The sequence below is a fragment of the Amblyomma mixtum genome, chromosome 10, assembly GCF_055824585.1.
Source record: "Amblyomma mixtum isolate Tamu chromosome 10, ASM5582458v1, whole genome shotgun sequence".
NCBI lineage: Eukaryota > Metazoa > Arthropoda > Arachnida > Ixodida > Ixodidae > Amblyomma > Amblyomma mixtum.
The window spans coordinates 91,830,743-91,853,709 of record NC_143021.1 but is presented as its reverse complement, the minus strand read 5'-3'; the positions used below and the strand labels follow the sequence as shown (position 1 = coordinate 91,853,709).

The 22,967-nt window shown below is 47.6% G+C and overlaps 1 pseudogene; it reads right to left on the bottom strand.

Moving 5' to 3' along the window:
• Window positions 1-2,815: 2,815 nt before the first annotated feature.
• On the bottom strand, window positions 2,816-21,685 carry LOC149326416 (aurora kinase B-like; annotated as a pseudogene).
• Between the last annotated feature and the right edge of the window lie 1,282 nt (window positions 21,686-22,967).

The window sequence follows — 22,967 nt, the reverse complement described above, 5'->3', positions numbered from 1 at the left end:
CAAATACTGTGGGCTGCCAAATTATCGCAGAAGTACCCTACTGGGCGCGTTCGAATCTGGGGTTAATTGAGAACGCAACTGCTAGTTGAAACTTGCGTCAGGCACAGGTCAGGAGTCGAACTCTCAACCAACAGATACATGGGTGTGTAAGGGAGCTGGTCTGCCCTGCCAGACGGGGTCCTTTCCGCTGGCTTATTCGGACCCAGAAGTACCCAAGGCGCTTTTGCTGGTATAATGCTATCACGTTCTCACACGGAAATGGCCGAATGACATTGAGTGGAATGACATTCGAGAATAGGAATGAAATTCGGACTCGACGGACTGCCGCGGTGCTGCACGACACTTTCGAAACGCATTCGGAAGCCTCAACTCGTTTTCAGTGTACAGCGACGACGACGACGGCGGTCACACTAGTCCGACAACGACAGTATATATCACGCTGAACAACAGCATGCAATTATAGTGAAATATCTAGTTTACTATAATATGATTCTAGAGGGACACGTTTTTCAGGCCAACGACACCGACGAATCCGGTCGGCGGACGGTCAGCCTTGTCGGCGGCTGAGCGAGAGCACGGGGATGAGGCGGCGGTGTGTATATGCTCGCGCTTCTAAATGAGCGAAACGAACGGCTATATTTCACGTGTGCACACCTGAACACCCACCAGCGATAAGCGCTTGCCAAATCAATTTCAGTCGACGACGGCTCTGTTCCCTTCCGCGACGACTAGGCCAAGCGAGTTCGCAGGGTTGGATCTGTGATTTCGGCGGTTGTGAAGAGCGAATCACAAGCTTTAGCGAATGCAAATGGTCACCAGGTGTATTTTTGGCAACAGTGACCTGAAATCAACTATTGCTTACATCGCAGGGCACGCGTACAATGAACGGGAATCGCCGGTGTGACCCAGACTGCCGAGCCGTGCTTTACGGCCAACAGCAGTCGTCGCCGTCGCTAGCTTGTGGATAACAGTCGCCAGACATACTTCTGGATAAAGTAGTTTTAAAAAAAGTACTGCTCACGTCGGAGAAAGCCGGGACAAGAAGCGAGAAGCGCCAGTCCTGCGCGATGCCAACAACCCGGCTTTCTCAGGCGTGCGATCGCATCATCGCTTCCCACACATTGTCGCACTGCGTAAACAAGCACGAGTACAACCAGTAAAAAAGAAAACAGATTGTTTAATAGAACGAAAGCGCAGATTGCGTTTTACGTTATGTAAACAAGCGATGTAAACAACAGTATGAGTGCAGTCATCATCATCGGCGCACTCCCGGGGAAATTTCATGCTGACGCGGTTAATATTCATTGGCGTAATATTATCTTCAAGCACTCCCTTAGACAGAACACGTGTAGCATCGTTAGATGACATTCGGTTGGAAGGCATTCGAAGCGCCCGTTTAGCAGGGGTATAAGTGGTGACCACCTTCCTGCTAGAAGTTACCATAAACGAAAGGATGACAAGAAAGGGAAAGTTTTCACTCTTCGCTGAAACGTCATTTCGAGCCCTAGATTGTTCCACGGTAGCTTGAAGTGTAATGCAAATATGTTTACGCGGACAACCCATTTGTTAGAATTTAAATATACTTCAGACGGATTAATTGCGTATTTACGAAAGTACACTTTAAATAGATGGACAGCACCAAAATGCGATCCCGAAACTTGATTTTGAGATTTAGATTGTTCAACGACAGCTTGTAGTGCGCTGCAAACATGCTAATGTGGACTGCCAATTTGCTAGAATTTCAGTGTTATTTGGAAGAATTAATTGCGTATTTACGGAAGCACACTTCAAATACATTGAAGACACGCAAATGCAATTTCCCGAAACGCGATTTCGAGCACTCGACTGTTCAACGGCAGCTAGAAGAGTGCAAAGACGTTTGAAAGGACTGCCCGTTTGTTAGAATTGAAGTATATTTCGGATGAATTAATTTCATATTTACGAAAGTTCACTTTTAATACATTGACAAGATGCTAAAACTGCATACATATACGTTTACAAGGGCTGCCCGTTTTTTAGAATTGAAGTATACTTTGGATGAATTAATTTCATATTTCCGAAAATACACTTTTAATACACTGAGAAGATGCTAAAACTGCATACATATTTTTTCACGTATTTGAAAAGTGCTCGAAGTATGCTTTAAGTGAGGTATTTTTGGCACATTTTAAAAATATATTTCGAATACCAAGCATGAAATTTCAGGAACGTATTTTGTACGTATTTTCAGTGCATTCATGAATACGAAATATGTTTAAAATACAATTTAAATAGCCCACCGTATATTTCAAACGTATTAGTTTTTGCTAAGGACTGTATTTTAGTTCTTGCTTTTTTCTACCTTACACGAGCTTTATTTGCAGTAAGAGTGATTTTTTCGTGGTTAGGAGCTAGTATTCTATCGGTACAACTTAAATTTCTCCTGCGTTCCTTTAAGGATATCCAGTTTAATTTTTAGTTCGCGGGATATAAGATAAAACAATTTTTAAGAAAAAATTTAAAATTAGCGTTCTCAGAACACAATGTCTCCAAGCTTCACGGTAAACAATGCAAGTGAATGCGTTACTCTGTGAATAAAGATATTGTGCTTTTATAAAACGAATATTCTAAAAATCTGCTGTACGAAATTGAGCAAAAATTTACCCAATAAATTTTCTATATATGCTGTACCAATGTACTTACAATATGAATGCCCCAAAAAACACGAAACCCACAAACCTAAACCGATACAAGGAATTCGATATGCTTCTGCAAAAGTGCACTACAAAATCACCGTGTCCAGTGAACGCAATGAACGATGCCAGCAAGATTCTTTTCAGAATGTCGTAGACACTACTGTGGTGTCCGCATTCTTCGTGATCCACGGGTGGGCCAGCACTTCATCCAAGGAAATGCGGTCTGCCGCACGTCTCTGGACCAGCTGCGAAAATAACAGAATATAAGAGAATATCTTTAAAACTAAACAGCATGTCCACTTCCCTACCTAACACACCTATTTTCCCTTGCCAACACTTGCGCACCGCACCCTAACCTAAATCCCCTTACGTATATTATCCACCCTTACCTCCCCTTAACTACTGTACTTACCCTCATTAACCTACCTACACTTCCGCACCCTGAACTGTTCAAACCTATCTTGCCCTACGCACCTTACGAAACCTGCCGTACCCTACACTGCCTGCCCTACCTTAACCTAACCCACCCACTTGTCAGTTTATCTAACGTTAGCCATCAAAACCCGACTATATTTCTCTAAAATAAGCGCATTTAAGATAAAGAAAACGTAATGCCAGATTCGCTGCTTCTGAAGAAGAAAACCGTATAGGCACAGGTCTCTTTCTGTGCAATATTCAAACTGCTAGACGAAAGGTGCGGCACAAGTATGAAGAGAACAGAACTGGGCTGTGGCGGCCGTGTATATGTGCAGTGCGGACAGGCACAACAAATGCAGCACGTATGCTTCACTGACAGACATGGATGCAACCTGTAGCCACCAGCGGCACACTACTTCACGCAATGCGTGCTGCTAACCTTTCCGATGATGTCAAGAGCATCGGCACCGACATGGTCCGGGAACTGAAGCTCGGTCGCCCTTAGGCGCTGAGCTGAGTCCGACTCAAACGGTACGCTGCCCACTACCATTTCGTAGATCAGGACGCCCAGGCACCAATGGTCCACCTTCTCGTTGTATTCGGTGCCCATGATAATTTCCGGCGCCATGTACTCCACTGTGCCACACACTGTTCGGCGCCTGCAGGCAACATTGCAAAATGCGTATATCTGCGTATACATGCGTACACATGCGTATATTTGTAGCTTGTACGAAGAGGCTATCAAAAGCTCGCTATTGGTAGTTATGGGCCTACCATTTATCAATAAACAGTTAGCTAGCTGCTGCTCTGAAGAGGTTTTGCAGCTCTTGTTGCAGTCACTGACCATCGCTGGAGGGTAGTTCAAGTCACTTTTGCTTTCTCGTTTCAGCATCGTGAGTCGTGACGCGACAGCAGGTGTGTCTAAGCCGTGAATTAGTTGCACTGAGGCTAACCGAGGGGCGAAAGGCGAAGCTGCACTTACTATAAGCGGAAGTTCGTGCTTTCAAACCATCTCGCCCATCAGTTCGTGCTTTCGTGCTTACTAGAAGCGCATAATATATGATAAAATGTCTATGATGAAAACATCCCCTAAGCCCCCTGGTTGCAGTTACGGTCGTTTTTCTTGACTTATATCACAACGAGCCCTCTTTCGCCTTCCCTTGTCTGCTCAATACCTAACGAGGGCCTCGATTTCCCTTCCGCCCTCACCGTTCGATCACGTTCCTACGTGGCACTCGCGATAATAGAGGACGTTCTACGTCTGCCGCTATAGACGAGGATGGCGCTGATGAACACCCTCAAGGTTCGGCTACACTGCAAATAAATACTGTCGAAAGCAGAAGATTGGAAAGCCTTCGGCTGCGCTCAGTTGGTAGAGCACCGGACGAGAAATTGAAAGGTCGTGGATTCGGACACCACTGGCGGTATGTAGTTTTTTCTTCTGCTTTCTAATTAATTACATTTGAAATATGCCATATTATTCTCAAACTGAAGGAGACCATAAGTTAAAAAAGGATACTCTATTCTTCTTGGTTTGAGTGACTGTTTTCTAAATATTCTAAATTGATCAACACCACAAAATAAATAAATTAATGTAAAAATAAAATCCCCTGTGTCCTTTGTTTTCTGTGGCTGTTGGCTTCTCTCATATTTATAACGAGCCCTTCATTCCCCTTCCCTTGTTTGCTTAATTGCTTAGCGAGGGCCTCGGTTTTGGCAGCCTTGACGCCATAGGAAGTATAAGAAGGTTCTCACACAGCTTCAACCCTCGCCGTTCGATGACGTTCTACGTCACACCAGCGGTAACTCAGGACGTTCTACGTCCGCCGCTTATGAACGTGGGTGGCGCTGATGAACACTCTCAAGGTTAGGTTATTTGTAAACATAAATACCCCCGAAAGCAGAAGATTTGACAGCCGTGGCCGTAGCTCAGAGGTAGAGCACCGGACGCGTAATTCGGAGGTCGTGGGTTCGGATCCCACCGGCGGCATGTGGTTGTTTTTTCTTCTGCTTTTCTAATCAATTAGCTTTAAGCGATAACATATTCAGTAATATTCTAAATTGATGAACACCACAAAATAAATAAATTAATGTAAAAATAAAATCCCCTGTGTCCTTTGTTTTCTGTGGCTGTTGGCTTCTCTCATATTTATAACGAGCCCTTCATTCCCCTTCCCTTGTTTGCTTAATTGCTTAGCGAGGGCCTCGGTTTTGGCAGCCTTGACGCCATAGGAAGTATAAGAGGGTTCTCACACAGCTTCAACCCTCGCCGTTCGATGACCTTCTACGTCACACCAGCGGTAACTCAGGACGTTCTACGTCCGCCGCTTATGAACGTGGGTGGCGCTGATGAACACTCTCAAGGTTAGGTTATTTGTAAACATAAATACCCCCGAAAGCAGAAGATTTGACAGCCGTGGCCGTAGCTCAGAGGTAGAGCACCGGACGCGTAATTCGGAGGTCGTGGGTTCGGATCCCACCGGCGGCATGTGGTTGTTTTTTCTTCTGCTTTTCTAATCAATTAGCTTTAAGCGATAACATATTCAGTAATATTCTAAATTGATGAACACCACAAAATAAATAAATTAATGTAAAAATAAAATCCCCTGTGTCCTTTGTTTTCTGTGGCTGTTGGCTTCTCTCATATTTATAACGAGCCCTTCATTCCCCTTCCCTTGTTTGCTTAATTGCTTAGCGAGGGCCTCGGTTTTGGCAGCCTTGACGCCATAGGAAGTATAAGAGGGTTCTCACACAGCTTCAACCCTCGCCGTTCGATGACCTTCTACGTCACACCAGCGGTAACTCAGGACGTTCTACGTCCGCCGCTTATGAACGTGGGTGGCGCTGATGAACACTCTCAAGGTTAGGTTATTTGTAAACATAAATACCCCCGAAAGCAGAAGATTTGACAGCCGTGGACGTAGCTCAGAGGTAGAGCACCGGACGCGTAATTCGGAGGTCGTGGGTTCGGATCCCACCGGCGGCATGTGGTTGTTTTTTCTTCTGCTTTTCTAATCAATTAGCTTTAAGCGATAACATATTCAGTAATATTCTAAATTGATGACCACCACAAAATAAATAAATTAATGTAAAAATAAAATCCCCTGTGTCCTTTGGTTTCTGTGGCTGTTGGCTTCTCTCATATTTATAACGAGCCCCTCATTCCCCTTTCCTTGTTTGCTTAATTGCTTAGCGAGGGCCTCGGTTCTGGCAGCCTTGACGCCATAGGAAGTATAAGAGGGTTCTCACACAGCTTCCACCCTCGCCGTTCGATGACCTTCTACGTCACACCAGCGGTAACTCAGGACGTTCTACGTCCGCCGCTTATGAACGTGGGTGGCGCTGATGAACACTCTCAAGGTTAGGTTATTTGTAAACATAAATACCCCCGAAAGCAGAAGATTTCACAGCCGTCGCCGTAGCTCAGAGGTAGAGCACCGGACGCGTAATTCGGAGGTCGTGGGTTCGGATCCCACCGGCGGCATGTGGTTGTTTTTTCTTCTGCTTTTCTAATCAATTAGCTTTAAGCGATAACATATTCAGTAATATTCTAAATTGATCAACACCACAAAACAAATAAATTAATGTAAAAATAAAATCCCCTGTGTCCTTTGGTTTCTGTGGGTGTTGGCTTCTCTCATATTTATAACGAGCCCCTCAATCCCCTTCCCTTGTTTTCCGTGATGCATGTCATAATGGGCCCCTCTTTTCGCTTTGTTTGCTCAACTCCTATAAAAGGATAATTTACACCTGCCGAACCCTTTGTTCACCAAACTTTCAAACACTGAAAAAGCAAACAGTTTAGCTTTTGTATATACCCCTGAACCTCTGCTTAGTTCCTTCATACAAAACTGCTGTATACACGGTGTTCTGTATTAAGGCGAAAGCCTTTAATGTCTCATCGTTGTAAGCAGCAGTTGTCGACAGAAATGTCACGCTTTTCAGTTGGTCGAAACGGTCGTGACGTCACAGTGCGCAAATTTCAAACGGGGCCTATTGTACTTTGGCTAGTACACAGGCAACCAATTGAAGGGATCGTATAGTGATGCTCCAAGTGGGACTGAGCTTAGTTAATTGCTTAATTACTCAATTAACCTAATTAACTTTTCTAGTCAGGCCATATAGATAAATATAACCGATTAAGAAAATGATCGAGCTCGGGAATCGAACCCCGGTCTTCGGAGTGTGATACGAGCATGCTATCAACTCCGCCATGCCAGCTCGATGGTTTGGGAAGAACAAAGGTGCGTCTAGTGAATGCGGTGTCTTCGCTCACTCCCATCCTCCTCCCTTCCCTTCCGGCGAGGTTTAGGTGTCCACCGAGATGTGTGAGACAGTTACTGCGTAATTTCCTTTCCTCAAATACAATTTTCATTTTCTTCATTACGGGCCATCTTTGTCTTTCTTCTTCCACTCCCACTTCCTCCCTTCCTCTATGGTGCGGTTCAGGTGTCCACCGAGATGATGGAGAATCACTGCGCCATTTCCTTTCCTCAAAAAGCGTTCAAAGGGCAAGGCATCGCGCCGAACGGGTGATGGCGTTCCGTGGACTCCCTGGCAGCGCTACAACACGCTGTCGCGTTCCACTCCTAAAGGCGAAGCTTAAGCGTCATTAATTAGCAGTTAATTAGTATTCAGGCACAAATCAGTAATTAACCATTAATTAGTGATTGGTCGTAACTTAGTAATTAGTACTCAATTAAATGTGACGCCACCAGTGCCACAGAAGCAGTCAAAGTGGTGCAGAAAACGCTTTCGCCTCTACGCACTTTAGACAGTCAAAGTGCCCCCTGAATTTTTTATCTGTCCGGGTTTCTTCTGAGGCGCAGACCACAGGGCAGCTCATGATCGTCTACGTTTTCCGATAAATAATTTAACACCGGGACTTACCTCTATTGACAGGAGACGGCGAAGAACTGCAGTCGCCTGCGCAGAGAATTTACGTCGAGGCGAGCGGAATCGCCGATTTGAGAGGCTGCGCCATCTGGCGAGCTGTGGGAAAACCAATGACCCTGCTTCGAGCTGTGTCAGGTCTCACAGAACCCCAGATGGTGCAACCGCTCAAGTTGGCTATACCACTGTCCTCGACGACAATTGTCTGCGCGGACGAGTGCAGTTCTTCGCCGATTCCAGTGAATCGAGGTAAGTTCCTATGCGGCATTATTTTTCGGAAAACGCGGACTGTCATAAGCTACCCTGTGGTCTGCGCTTGAGCCGCAATAGTCCACTAGCTTGTGCAGGGTAATTTTTTACAACGCGGCCAGATAAACAGGGAGCACACTGTACACAGCATACTACGCAGATATACGGAAAAAAAGCACTACAGCACTGTCAACGTGTATAGCGTCTGCAGACAATCGAGCATGCCAAGTGAGAGCTAGCCAGTGTGCCTACCTGAGAGAGGGCGTGTGCACGGACAAGCCGAAGTCGGCGATCTTGATCTCGCCGTTGAAGCCAAGGAGTAAGTTCTCCGGCTTGATGTCCCGGTGGATCACCTTGTGGCTGTGGCAGAACTTGAGGGCCTGGCACAGCTGGTAGGCGTACTGTATGGGGGAATGTGTGCGCGCTTTCTAAAGAAAGCAACGACATCGACCAATCGTACAAGGGATCGGCAATATGCGACGGATCCATCAGTTAAGGAGTAAATATGGCAGTCATGTAGAGCATTAAGTACGAAGTAGGAGTTTATCCTAGTCATTTACATGCTTACTTTCTTCGAGCCTCAATTAAGAAGTGCATTATGATTGAACAAAGCTGCATATTGGATACTTAGCGTTTTTTTTTATCACGCAACTTTTAGATGGTAATGACGCCCTTCTCTTAAGACAGGTAATTCCTGCCTTAAATACAAGCGTAACGAGCAGCACAGTGATAATTCTAGCTGTTTAGCCTTGAGTAATCTCTATTGAAATGGAAATGATTAACGAAAAAACTGTAAGCACAACATGCGACCTTCGTCTTCATCTGTACATATCCATCATCATCGCTCAAAGCACAACATGCGATCTTCGTCTTCATCTGTACATATCCATCATCATCGATCATCTTCTTCTTCGAAGGGTTGGTCGCCATACTTGCGGGTGCCATTAAAGCTCGCTCCATCCTGCGCTCTGTCTCCTGTCTCACAAGTGGTGGAGTGTGCTCTCGATCCCTGCGTCCTCTCCGCCGCCAGACTGCAGCTACGTTCCGGTCGCCACCTGCTCGTACCATCCGCACCGATGGATACCGTCAGCGACAACACCACTCGTACTCCCGATGGGCCCCCCGTTCTTCTTCCTCTCGATTCGAACCGTCTGGAGCCAGCCATGATGAGCCAACCCGGTTCTTCCCAATCTTCTGGACACCCCACTTGGACCATCACCACACTCCAGCGCGAGCCTCCCATTTTTGCTGGTCTTCGTGGGGACGATGTCGAGGACTGGCTCGACCAATATAACCAGGTCAGTGCCTATAATCGTTGGGACTCAGCGATGAAACTTGTAAACGTGTCGTTCTACCTCACTGCCGTGGCCAAGACTTGGTTCGTCAACCACAAAGATGCCATCCCGGACTGGGCTCACTTCTCGGCACAGATACGACAAATCTTTGGCACATCTGGTGCAAGCCCCGCTGTCTACAAAAAAAAGCTAGATACGCGCGTTCAGCTACCCGGTGAGTCCTACACATCCTACATTGAAGACGTGCTTTCGCTGTGTCGACGTGTCAACAGCGCTATGTCAGAGAACGATCGGGTACGTCATCTTCTGAAAGGGCTTGGGTCATTTGCCTTCAACACGCTTGCTGCTCAGAATCCAACGTCAGTCCAAGACATCCGAACAACTTGCCATCGTCTTGACGACCTTCAGTCGCTTCGATTGAAAGACACCTGGGACACCCCAGTTTCACCCGACGTGGACTTACGCTCCCTGATTCGCTCCATTATCCGGGAGGAACTGCACGGCTCCACCTTACCGCCAGTTGATTCCCACCCGCCTCCAGCCCCGCCGTCCTCGCCTTTGCGTGATCTCATCAAAGACGAGCTCGCTTCGGTCACTCGCCCCTTGGCTGCGGAACCACCTGTACCGCGTTTTGTGCCTACCTATGCCCAGGTTGCTGCGACGCCTCCTGCTGCTGTTTACCCGTCGCATCCACAGCCCGTCCAGCAAACTCCGGTCTCTGTGTCCCCGAGCCCCGCTATGTGTCCTGTTTGGAGTCCGCCTGCACGTCGGCCGGTGTGTCACTACTGCGGAATTCGAGGGCATGTTGCCCGTGTGTGCCGTCGGCGTCAACGCGACGAGCGCGAGTGGTACCCAGACTTTCGCAACGGAGCTACGTACTCGTCGCCTGCTTACCGTCCGGCGTTTGCCTCCAGTCCTCCTCGTCGCCCATCGTACGCGGACTTCTCCCAAGACGCTCCGCACTCGTCGTACGCTTACCGCCCACCGTTTGCTGACCATACCAATTATCGTCCCTCCTATCCCTCTACCTCTCCGGACCGCTCCTCGACCGACAGGCCGTCGCGCCGCCGCTCCCCATCGCCTTTCCGCCGCTCGTCGTCGCCTCTACGTCCACCATCCTCCCAGACAACTGGCCACACGGAAAACTAAATTGTGCAGTTTCCGGAGGTAAAACTGCACCACACGCCGCCCTCTCAATTCCTCCTACACAGCCATCGAACATGTTAACCGTTGACATTGAAGGCACTGTAGTAGAAGCATTGATCGATACTGGCGCCGCCATTTCTGTAATTAGTTCTGATTTATGTTCTCGTCTTCGCAAGGTGCGCACCCCTTACAGTGGTCCTTCTCTCCGTGCTGCCAATGATGAATCAATGCGTCCTTCCGGATTGTGTACGGCACGAGTCACTATCGACGGCATCCTGCACTACATAGTATTTGCTGTGCTTCCCTCCTGTGCTTATCCCCTCATCCTCGGCTGGGACTTCCTCCACTCTGCGCAAGCTGTAATTACCTGCTGTCCCCCTACTCTACAGGCTTCTGAATCCGACCTTTCTGCCGTTTCTGTCCTGCCTTCTCATCATCTGGTTACCACCGCTGATCATGTACTTTACCCCGGCTGCGAAGATGTCCTCTCTGTTGCTTCTGCCCACGTCAACGCTGGGGATGTTTTCGTCACACCAAGCCCCCGTCTTCTCTCAAGGGGCATCTTTCTCGTCGCGTCCCTGCTCCGCTTCACCAATGGGTCTTCACTACTGACTGCCTTCAACACTACGCCGGAACACATTCTTCTGCGTCAAGGCACAGCCATCGCTTCTGTGGATACCACTCAACCTGTGGCCGTTCTTTCCTCTGCCCCATCAAGCTTCGCTCTTTCGACCCCTGCTTCTGCCTCTGCATCTATTTCAGCTGCTATTAGCCCCGGTCTCACCCCGACTCAAAAAGATGAATTGCTTGCCGTCTTGACCAAGCATGCCGCTTCCTTCGATACCCAGGCAACAACCTTGAGCCAAACCACCGCAGCTAAGCATCGCATCTACACAGATGGTTCGGGCATCATTCGCCGTCGCCCGTATCGTGTGTCTTCTAGTGAGCGCAAGGTTATTCAAGATAACGTAGCCGACATGCTCAAGCGCCACATCATACGCCCTTCTTCGAGTCCTTGGTCTTCGCCTGTCGTGCTGGTTCAAAAGAAGGATGGCTCAGTACGCTTTTGTGTTGACTATCGCGCCCTTAACAAGATCACTAGAAAAGATGTTTATCCGCTGCCTCGGATTGATGACGCCCTCGACTGTCTCCAAGGTGCACAATTTTTCTCTAGTCTCGACCTAAGATCCGGATACTGGCAAATACCTATGCATGAGGCCGACAAGGAAAAAACTGCTTTCGCCACTCCCGACGGATTATACGAATTCAACGTTATGCCGTTCGGCCTATGCAATGCTCCGGCCACGTTCGAGCGCATGATCGACACCGTTCTCCGAGGCCTGAAGTGGAAAACGTGCCTATGCTACCTCGACGACATAGTCATTTTTTCTTCGACTTTTTCTGAACACCTTGTTCGTCTCGATGAAGTATTAAGCGCACTTTCTGAGGCCGGCCTTCAGATAAACACCAAGAAATGTTGCTTTGCTTCCACTTCTATCAAGGTACTCGGTCACGTCGTTAGCCAGAAGGGTGTAAAGCCTGATCCCGATAAAGTGGCTGCAGTTTTGCATTTTCCTCGCCCATCGCGCGTCAAAGACCTGCGCAGTTTTCTGGGGCTAGCGTCATACTTCCGGCGCTTCATACGCAACTTTGCCTCTATTGCGGCCCCTTTGCATAAGCTCCTCTGCGCTGACCAGCCGTTTGTTTGGTCTGAGGCCTGTGAGGTCGCTTTTACTACCTTAAAGAAGGCTCTCACATCTGATCCGATACTAGCACATTTCGACGACAATGCTCCAACTATTTTACACACGGACGCCAGTGGACACGGCATTGGTGCAGTTCTTCTGCAGCGGCAGCACTCTTCGTGCGAGCAAGTCATCGCCTACGCCAGTCGTACACTGACTGCAGCGGAGCAGAACTACACGATAACTGAGCAAGAGTGCCTCGCTGTTGTCTGGGCCATTCAGAAATTTCGCCCTTATTTGTACGGCCGCCAGTTCACAGTTGTCACTGACCATCATGCCCTGTGCTGGTTGTCCTCGCAGAAAAACTTGTCCGGCCGCCTCGGCCGCTGGATTCTCCGTCTCCAGGAATATGACTTTACCGTCACCTATAAATCGGGCAAGAAACACCAGGACGCCGATGCGCTATCTCGTTGTCCCCTCGCCCAAACCCAACCTCCGCATCCGCAACCCGTGTCCTCCGCATCCTCAAACTGCCAAACTACCCCTTCGACGGCTATTTCAACCTTGACCGCCGCACCCATTGACTTGATGCCAGCTCCCAGTCTTGGCGATCTCGCCTCAGCGCAGCGGGCCGACCCTTACTGCCGGACTCTTATCGACCGTCTGAGCGGTGCTACGCGGCCACCGAATGCCCGCCTACGTCGCCAACTTAACTCTTTCAAGCTAGTCGACAACATCCTTCTTTGGCACAATTACAGCCCCTTCGGTGACTCATGGGTCCCTGTCGTACCCCGTTCTCTTCGCCGAGAAGTTTTGCAGGCCTTTCATGATGATCCCCCGGCTGGCCACTTAGGCTTTCAGAAAACTTATGACCGCATCAAGCGCCGTTTCTTTTGGCCTGGCCTCTCAACCGCTGTTGGAAAATATATTGCGTCTTGCATCTCTTGCCAACGTCGTAAACGGAGCACGTCTGCCCCTGCGGGCCTTCTACAGCCTGTTCCCTGTCCTTTCTCCCCTTTTGAAGTCGTTGGGATTGACCTCTACGGTCCCTTACCATTAACACCAACGGGCAACCGTTGGATCGTCACTGCCATCGACCACTTAACTAGATACGCTGAAACGGCCCCTGTTCCTTCCGGCTCTGCTTCAGAGATCGCCCACTTCTTCCTGAACGCCATCCTTCTGCGCCATGGAGCTCCTCGTGTCCTTATTAGTGACCGCGGCAAGTCCTTCCTCTCCAGCATCCTTGCCGAAGTTCTTCACGCCTCCAGAACCGTGCACAAAACCTCTTCAGCTTATCACCCTCAGACCAATGGGCTCACAGAGCGCTTTCATCGCACGCTGTCCGATATGCTAGCCACCTACATCCAGCCCGACCACACCAACTGGGACACCATGCTTCCCTTCGTTACCTTTGCATACAATAGTGCCGTGCAAAGAACCACCAACTTCTCCCCATTCTTCCTTGTGTATGGACGTCAACCTACCTTCACCCTCGAAGCGTCTTTCTTCTCCGCCCCCTCAACCTCTTCCAGACTCTCTCACGAACAGTTTACTTCTCGTCTTACCTACTGCCGTGCCATTGCCCGCCTGAATACCGACGCCTCCCAAGCCTCCCGGAAAAACACCTATGATCTCTCCCACCGTGCCATATTTTTTCACCCTGGTGATGAGGTACTGCTGTGGACTCCAGTGCGTACCCCGGGATTGTGTGAAAAATTTTTGAGCCGTTATATTGGTCCGTATACTGTACTCGAACAAACGTCCCCGGTGAACTATCGCGTTGCCCCTGTTCATCCTGTTAATGATCGTCGTTGCCGAGGTGCCGATATTGTTCATGTTTCACGCCTCAAACCCTTTGCCCGTCGCCCTACTGTGCTCTAATCTGCGCCCGGGCCGGTCGCTTTCGTACGCGAGGGGAGAAAGTGTAAGCACAACATGCGACCTTCGTCTTCATCTGTACATATCCATCATCATCGCTCAAAGCACAACATGCGATCTTCGTCTTCATCTGTACATATCCATCATCATCGATCATCTTCTTCTTCGAAGGGTTGGTCGCCATACTTGCGGGTGCCATTAAAGCTCGCTCCATCCTGCGCTCTGTCTCCTGTCTCACAAAACCAATAACGCAAGGAAAAATGCAGGAATTTGCACGGCATCACTACAGGGAATAAGAGCCAGATATACGAATTCTTTGGTCCAAACTGGCTATTTCTATTATTTGCTATAAAAAACTAAAGGTCACACCCCCCCCCCCCCCCCCCCCCGCCCCACGGCATGCTGCCGAGATCGGGCAGCGCGGTATTGAGCCTTGAGTGCAGCGATCACGTCCATTTATGTGGCGGCTTTCCTATTGCTCATAGTGACCATCATGATCACCACCAACCTGACTGCGCCCACTGCAGGGCAAAGGCCTCCCCCATGGCTCTCCAACTAACCGTGTCCTTTGCCTGCTTAATCCACCTTATCCCTGCAAACTTCTTAATCTCCTCCACCCACCTAACTTTCTTCCGCCCCCTGCTACGCTTGCGTCCTCTTGGAATCCTCTCCGCTACCTTTAAGGAGGAGCGGTTGTCTTGCTTTCACTTTACATGCCCTGCCCAAGCTCATTTCTTCCTCTCTTCTTCTTGATTTTGGCTAGCAAGTCATTAAGTCGCGTTTGTTCCGTCACCCACTCTGCCACCTTCCCATCTCTTAATGTTATGCCTGTAATTTTTCTTTCCATAGCTCATTGCGTTCTCCTCAACTTACGCTCAACCCTCTTTGTTAGCCTCCACGTTTCTGCCCCATCGGAGAGTACCGGTAAGACAGCTGTTTTATTTGCCGATATCCCTCAGTTGGAACGTATAAAACAGCTGTATTATACTGCTCATACCTGGCCAACAAGACTGGACACCGCGGCTGGGATCAGGCAGTTTTAGCAGACCGTGGCTTGATGCCCTGTCTGGGTGGCCGTGGCTCATACAACTTTCACCGCACTCCTCAATTGAGATGCGGCGATAATTTAACCGCTTTCTTTATCAGTAGAACAGAAAGTTCCTCAATTGAGATGCGGCGATAATTTAACCGCTTTCTTTATCAGTAGAACAGAAACTTTCTTGTAATTATAACATGACTGCCACAGAGGCAGCCGTTTCCTTTTACGTATAACATGGTGGCCATACAGTTATTTCACTGCGAACTCCTTTTGGAGATCAAACTTGCGCCTGTTGACAGCTGCAGCTGAAACTCCATAATTTGTAGCGCTGTTTCGCAGCACCGCCGCTAGCTGTTCGCTGCTTCATACGGTTATTGGTTTTGTAAGGATGTTGACATTTAGAGAATATTAGTAATATTTTTTGTCGATTGGAATTCGGTTCGGGCGTGAGAAAATACCAAGCACACACCCCTATATTCATAACTTTCTGTGAAGGTCAGCTCAACACCAGAACATAGGGGTTGTAAAAATTAGCTGTATAAATGGGAAGCTAAACGTTGTCAGCCTTCCTTCTGAGCCTCATCATTTAATTCGGCCTGTTACGTGTCCGCCCTAATCTGCTTTTGAACCCTTTATAAGAGTTAACATTGTGGCTCCCAAAGAACCACATTGATCAATACCTCTTCATTCACCTGTTCTTCAACGTAAACCTAAGTGATCGAGAAGAACCACCCGCCATCAGTAACCAGCCCTGATGATCAGACTACTGGCTTGTGCCCAGAGGCACAGCGCTTTTGTCACAGCATCAGAGGAGGGCTAGTGGCATCGCTGAAAGCTGAGGGTGACGGCAGTCAGGGGTGTGAGACATGGGTGGGAAGAAGAGGGGGCACTCACCGTGGCTGCTTGCTGGTCGGTGAATCGCCCAGCGGCACGAAGACGGGGGTACAGCTCCCCCTGGGGTGCATACTCCAGGATGAGGTAGACACGGCTGCTGTCATGAAACCAGTTGTAGAGGCACAAGGATGTTCGGGTGCCTGCAAGGGAAGGCCCAAAGTGGCCGTTGGGCAAGCGAACCAGTCTGGCACCGGTAATCATTCGCAATGCAAACGCTGTGGCAGCATGTACTGAAAGATAAAGTAAGGTAAGGCATGGTAAGGGAAGGGAACAAAAGAGAAATATTCTGAACGGATGTTTGAACAGCCCCGTATACATTTTACATCATTATCAAACGGTTCGACAATTTCAAGAAATGTTGAAATGCATCTGAGTTAAAGGTTATTCACAAAGAAGCACTGGGAACAGAGCAGCCACACAAAACGACAGAACAGATGGACGCTTAAAAATCACTGCACAGTGAAAAGGTCTTGATAAATTTCAAGATTGTTTTATGTGTGCATTTCCTGTACTTTCAGCAAAAAGGAAAGCCAATGCACTTATTTTGCCCTCGTAATGTTCTTGCCTCAAGAGCACACGTCACCGTAGTTAAGGTAACCCCTTTTTTTCGTTAAGCGTGGTTACCTTAACCGAGGTTAACAATTAGCCTTATTCTGCCGTGCGAACAACAGCACCACGCTTAGCGAAAACCGTGGTTACTTTACCGTGGTTAAGCGCGCCGGTGCGTCACCGTGACTCCTTTGAATGAGAAGACAAAATAAAAAAATTACCAAGGAAATGGAAGTGGACAAGAATGACGGCATTGGTTCCTCGAATAACAACTTTTTCATCAAAACTGCTATACTTTCTGTACACAAATACGCTTCATTATAACATACCTCAAATCATGGAAGTTATATGTGAAATTTACATAAGCATGGCTTCTGGTACTCGTACCGTTCTACTCATGTACCACAGGAAAATTTATTTTAAAATTGCTGGTGGAGCCTGTCTTACATTACAGCAGCATTAGTATTTTAAACATAGACAAACTGAATGAAGCGTTCTGACTTCACTGATTTCACGTGCTGACTTCGCTTGCGTGCAGTTATCGCTTTTTCACTTCCTGGCTGGCTGCATTCTGACGTGATAGTGGCACGTGTGCACTTTCAATGATGAAAAAGGGCTCACAAGACAGTGTCAGCAGAATATCCACCATCTTCCCAGCTGCATGGCTTAGCAAACAAGTGATATATTTTCAGAATAAAAAAACTTTGAGACCTCTGCGGCGACCCGCATTGCAGCAATGCGAAAGCAAAATGCCCATATGCTATATCGACGTCCATGGCTGTTCTGACGTCTGTGTACTATATCGACGTCTAAATGTAGTTTTGGCCGTTTTTTCGTGTTTAATTAATATCTCTTAATGAACCAAATTTTTCCCACGGAAACATTTCATCAAATAATCTGCATCACATTAACACTCACACATTTGTCTTCAGAGAACGACATAATCGTGCGGACACAATTGCGGATACATCTTGCTGACCCGACACAGCCATGTAAATCTCTCGCACTTATAAAAATGTCAAACATAAATAAGGAACTGGAGTTATAATGAGTTAATGAGCGTGCTCAGGCCATAAGTATACCGACGGAAAAAGAAATTGCGGACGATTACGTTAGTTCCTAACGTGAAATTTGAGCGCAGCTCATCAACTGTTCCAGCTTTTTTTTAGACTGAGGCAAAGAATTCGAGCAATAGATGTATGTCCAATTGCAGAGAACTTGCTATTTTTCACATATATTCCTTCTTCAAGAAACACTCCACTAACAGTTCTTGACTGTCATGAAGGAACCTGGTTCGCAAAGACTAGCTCTATAAAAGTATTTCTCGAGGTTGTCGCAGCCGTGGGAGCCGTTACAAGCGCGAGGAACGAGATGTTCTCGGGCATAAGTGGTGAGAAATTCCTGTTTGTCTTTACATCTACAATAAAGTCCCCACCTGCTCCCTGCCACCCTGGCAGGTGGCAGTTCGCTCACCGTTGTCAGCGCTAACGCATACAGTCCCCATCTCTATCTCATCACTCCACGTACCTATAAACGTGATTCAGGCGTCCAGTGACCCAGGGAGCCAGTAATGCGCTCTTCCTTTCCTTAAAATGATCAGAGTGCATGACGTTGTCGACGCCAACGCCAATAAACACAACGAACGCCGACGGCTAATTGCTTCAGCGTGGCGTTTCTGGCACGTTTTCAATGCCAACGCATGCAGTGCAGATCTGTCACTACCGCCTCGTAGCTTAAAGCACGATTGAGGTGTCCACTGTTCCAAGAGGGCAGTTATGCTCCTTCCCTCTGGTTCGGGTTTCCACCGAGATGTGTAAGAGAGATACTGCGTCGTTTTCTTTCGTCAAAAACCAATTTACCAATTTTACCCTCTGCTTTCAAAGCTCCTGCTCCATTGGTTTCGCAGCTTAAAGCGCGAGTGAGGTGTCCATTGCGTGTTACAACAGACAGCGGCGACGGCGACGCGGCGAAACGCAGAAACGATCGCCAAAGGTCTGCGCTCTAAAACAACAACAAAAAGAGCGGGAAAACCTCCAGCAAGAATGTAGCACAACGCAGTGTGCTACAAGTGTACTCATGACAATGCAGTCTCAAAGCAAGCAAGCTCACCTTAGCTGGGACTGGATCTCGATTTCTCTTACCAGCTGATGCTCCAGATTAAAGCGCTGCAGCTGAGACTTCAACATGACCTGCACGCACAACGTTGACGGTGAAGTTTGTTGGCAGCTTTTAAGGGAAGATCTCGACAAAAAGCGCTATGGCAGACGCTGTTTTCATCTGTACAAGGTGAGGTCAAAGACCCATTTTCCAAGAATTTCACCTCAGAGAAGTCGGACACCAGGCAAGGCGAAAGCTTGCACCAATTCGAAACTGATGGTTATCCCTGGCGGCAGTAGTGTGAGTTCGGCACCTCTCCCTCACGATGCAGATGCCCCAACCACTGCTGTCTCAAGCACAACGTTTACACGCCGTTTCTTGGTGTGATTAAGGCGTATCATGCAAAGAACACTCTATCTGAATGCCTTGCATTTTTAACAGAAGGCGGGAGGACACCAGAGCAGCAAAAACAATGCCAGAAACCTCCCCAATTAGATTATGTGCAGTTCTGGCTGTGCTCAATAAATTTCAGGAATTTCGCTTGGCAGTGTTGTTGCAGCCCTCGAGCACTGATCCCTTTCGTTGTGAATACAGAAACATTTATTAAGACGAAAGAATTTAATGGCTCATCTTTGTCCGTCCATCCATTAAAGCTGTCACACTGTAGCTCACTCATCCTGATAACGTCATCAGTGGTGTTTTGCGTCGTAACCAAAAATAATTGAAATCATCGTAAAATAAAGGTAACAAAAAGAAATAACAAGTATTAACGCAATAATAATAACAAAAACGCAATAATAAATCAAAATCACAAAATTTAAAATAAGAATAAAAATATGAATGATGAAAATGGAGATATAAATAACAGAAAAAGGGAAAATAAAAATAAATGTTAAAAGAAACAAAGAAATAAAAGTATAAAAATAGAAACAAAAATAAAAACACAAATTAAGAAAAACCATTGGCGTCATCAATTACGTAGTATCCCGTAATCAGAAATGTACTCCACATACGTGTGACGTCACTTATGACATCATCACCAGAGTCTAAATATGGAGCACCGACCGCCGCTCCCACTTCATCCTGGCGCTTGCTGGCCCACATGCGTGACATCACCTACGCCGTCATCACCACAGTAACGGGGGCAGCAACGCAGGAGGAAGCGGCATTCGCCTCATCGCACTTCAGTAAGGGCAGTGTACCCCTCCTTTCCCCCCAGAATTTTCATTGCTGGCTGTTTTATGTACTTCTACACTGAATTTAGAAAAATCTAGCGAAACCATATGAAAATCAACCAGTCAGTTTAGGCTGTCAAAATATGGTCAGGTATGGTATCCGCAGGCCGTCGACAAGGAAGACTAGCAGAACTGCTTGAAACTCGAACGTTGTTTATTGTGCTACTCTGTGCCCGTAAATGGGTACAACTCAGTGACGGCGATATCAGTAAACGTACCTGCTGGTTAACGAAGAACAGGATCACCGTTGCCCTCACACGGCGCTCAGTTTAAAGAAGAACATTAGAGATAAGGTGCGAAACGCTGCTACGGCTACTTCCAATATCAGAGATGCCATTGCGAGCGGCTACAATATTTCCATAAATATCTGGTCGCCTCTTGCGTCGCACACTTATAAGACCACGTGCCGTTGCATTCGAGCATTCACGAACGTTACAAAGTTTCGCGATAATACAAATACTCCTGAAGCATGTAGACGCTATGGTTCTGTGCACTCTGTGAGTTCTCACTTCAGGGAATTTGTTTATGCACTCAAAAAGCGTTTCCAGAGCTCTTAAACACAGCCTTCTTGTTATGTCAGAAGATATCTCAGCAGAAAGCAGCAGCAGATGTCGGAGCAGGAGCTCAGCTTTGTGAAATTCTGATAAGCAATGGGCCTCTGTGCTTGAATGCAGTGTGCACACAATGTTCTCGTTCTATTAAAATAGCTTCAGAATGGAGGAGGAGCCGCAAGTCTGGACAGTTGCCGAAAATCAGACAGGTTATATGCACGCCGTACAGTTTAAATCCGCGCACTCCAATGCGCTCAAGAGCGCAATAGTATCGTCTTCTCAAGACCAACATTTAGATCTTACCACAAAGCCGAAAGTATCCTCCATGGGGGGAAAACTGGGGCTGCGCGCGGCTGGATCTGTAGCTGTTGATTCCGAAAAACCTCTAAGCAGTTTCAAAAGAAATGACAATAATCTTCGGAAGGCTAGCAGAGATAACATTTGCCCTCACACAAGTCAGAAGTATCGCAGACATTCTGTACATTCAGGCAAAGCGACCCCGCAAGTGAACATAACTAGTCGAAACAGCCAGAATACGTTAGCCTAGAGCGCCGAGGGCAACTTCGTTTTGGAAATTCTAATTACTCAGATATATATTACGTAAGACGAGCTACATGCCTCTTGATAAGGAAGCTAATAAAAATAGTTAAGACGTTAACTATTCAGTATCAACCAGCCTACTAGTTAAAACGGCTTAGGTGTATTCTGCTGCGGTACACAATTGATAGTCTTAAGTCGTCTAAATAGAAAGCCTATTTAGAAAAATTAGAGAGTAATTCCGGTGCATCTCCCGGTATATAAAGGAGGAAATCGAGCTCCCGCTGATAACACATCTCAACTGCTATCGGACAGCAAAATGGAGGTAATGTGGCAGCAATGACGTGCTCTAAGAAAAGAAATCTCGCTAAATGCATGCAATGCTGTGACACCAACTGTACATTAACTAATCTCAATTTGTACTGATTACTCACTTTAAGAGCAACGATAAATTCCGTGCTTTTTTCTCGAGCAAGGTAGACGTCGCCGAACGTGCCTGTCCCCAGTCGCCGGCCGATCTCAAAGTCGTTCAAGCACCAGATCTTGACTCCGTCTTCGGAGCTGCAATCCGGCACAAATTCTTATAACATGAAGAGCGCTGCACAACTAACAAATGCCCCTAATAAACGAGTGAAAGGCCACAGAGCCTAAAGCACCACGAGAGCACGACTGCTATATCTCCTCTAAGGTTTGCTTAAAATGATGCACGTGGGCAGGAAAAAAATAACATCATCCAGGCTGGTGTAACCTAGAATCTTACGGCACATGTGCCATTCTCAGCTGTTCCTGAATAGATTCCCGAGTGAAAAAAATAAATAACGGCAGTACAAGAAAACTTCGTTGGTTCCCAAATAATAGGCGCGAAAATCCTGCGCTATGCTCCGTAAAGTTGCATTAATATGGATGCATTCCTATACATTCCACAATACGGTTTCCAGGCAAATGCGTCCGTAACTCTGCCAAACTACGATCGTGTGGTAAGTTTAGGCACTGATAAAAGGCGCTCCAGCGTACAAGCGGGTCCAGCATGGCACAAGCGCAACGGAAGTCAACTGCCAAGGTGGGTTCTCCACAATGCAAATCTGCAAGTGCGGAAGCATCAAAAAAGTCACTGCATTTATTGCAGCACGCGACGACTGAGGGCCTAGAGGCACTGGGGACAAGAAGAGCAGAAGAGGCGAGGTAGTCAGCTGACAGGGCGGATTCTCGGCAATGCACGCGGGGATCAATAAAAAAAAATACCGACGATTACGTTACTTCCTAATGCGAAATTTGAGCGCAGCAAATAAGCTGTTTCACCTTTTCGATAGATTGAGGCAAAGAAATCGAGCAACACATGTATGCGCTATCACAGAACGTAAAGTAACGTAATCGTTGGCGCTATCACAGAACGTAAAGTAACGTAATCGTCGGCGCGTCGACAACTGCGCGTCGGCGTTACCACAGAACGTCAAGTAACGTAATCGTCGGCGCGTCGACAACTGCGCGTCGGCAACCGGCGCGTCAGCAACTGAAGAGCACCCTATCCGCCACACAAGAACAGGGGGGCGGGGGACCCTTTCCTCCTCTTTCTGCATGGCGGCGACGGTGTTCTATGCAGTCACGTTATCTTGACTCTCTATCGGCGTCAGCGGCATCCAGCGGTATCAGTCGGTCGCTGCTAGCGCTGGGGGGATGAAAGGGGGGCGGAGCTGGTTACGAGGCCGACGACGACGCGAAACCCAGGAACGGACGCCAAAGAGCTGCGCTCTAAAACATGGCAACGGTTTAACAGGAGCACTTGTAACTTGAAGGTCCTGATACATGGGACCAGAAGAGCAGACG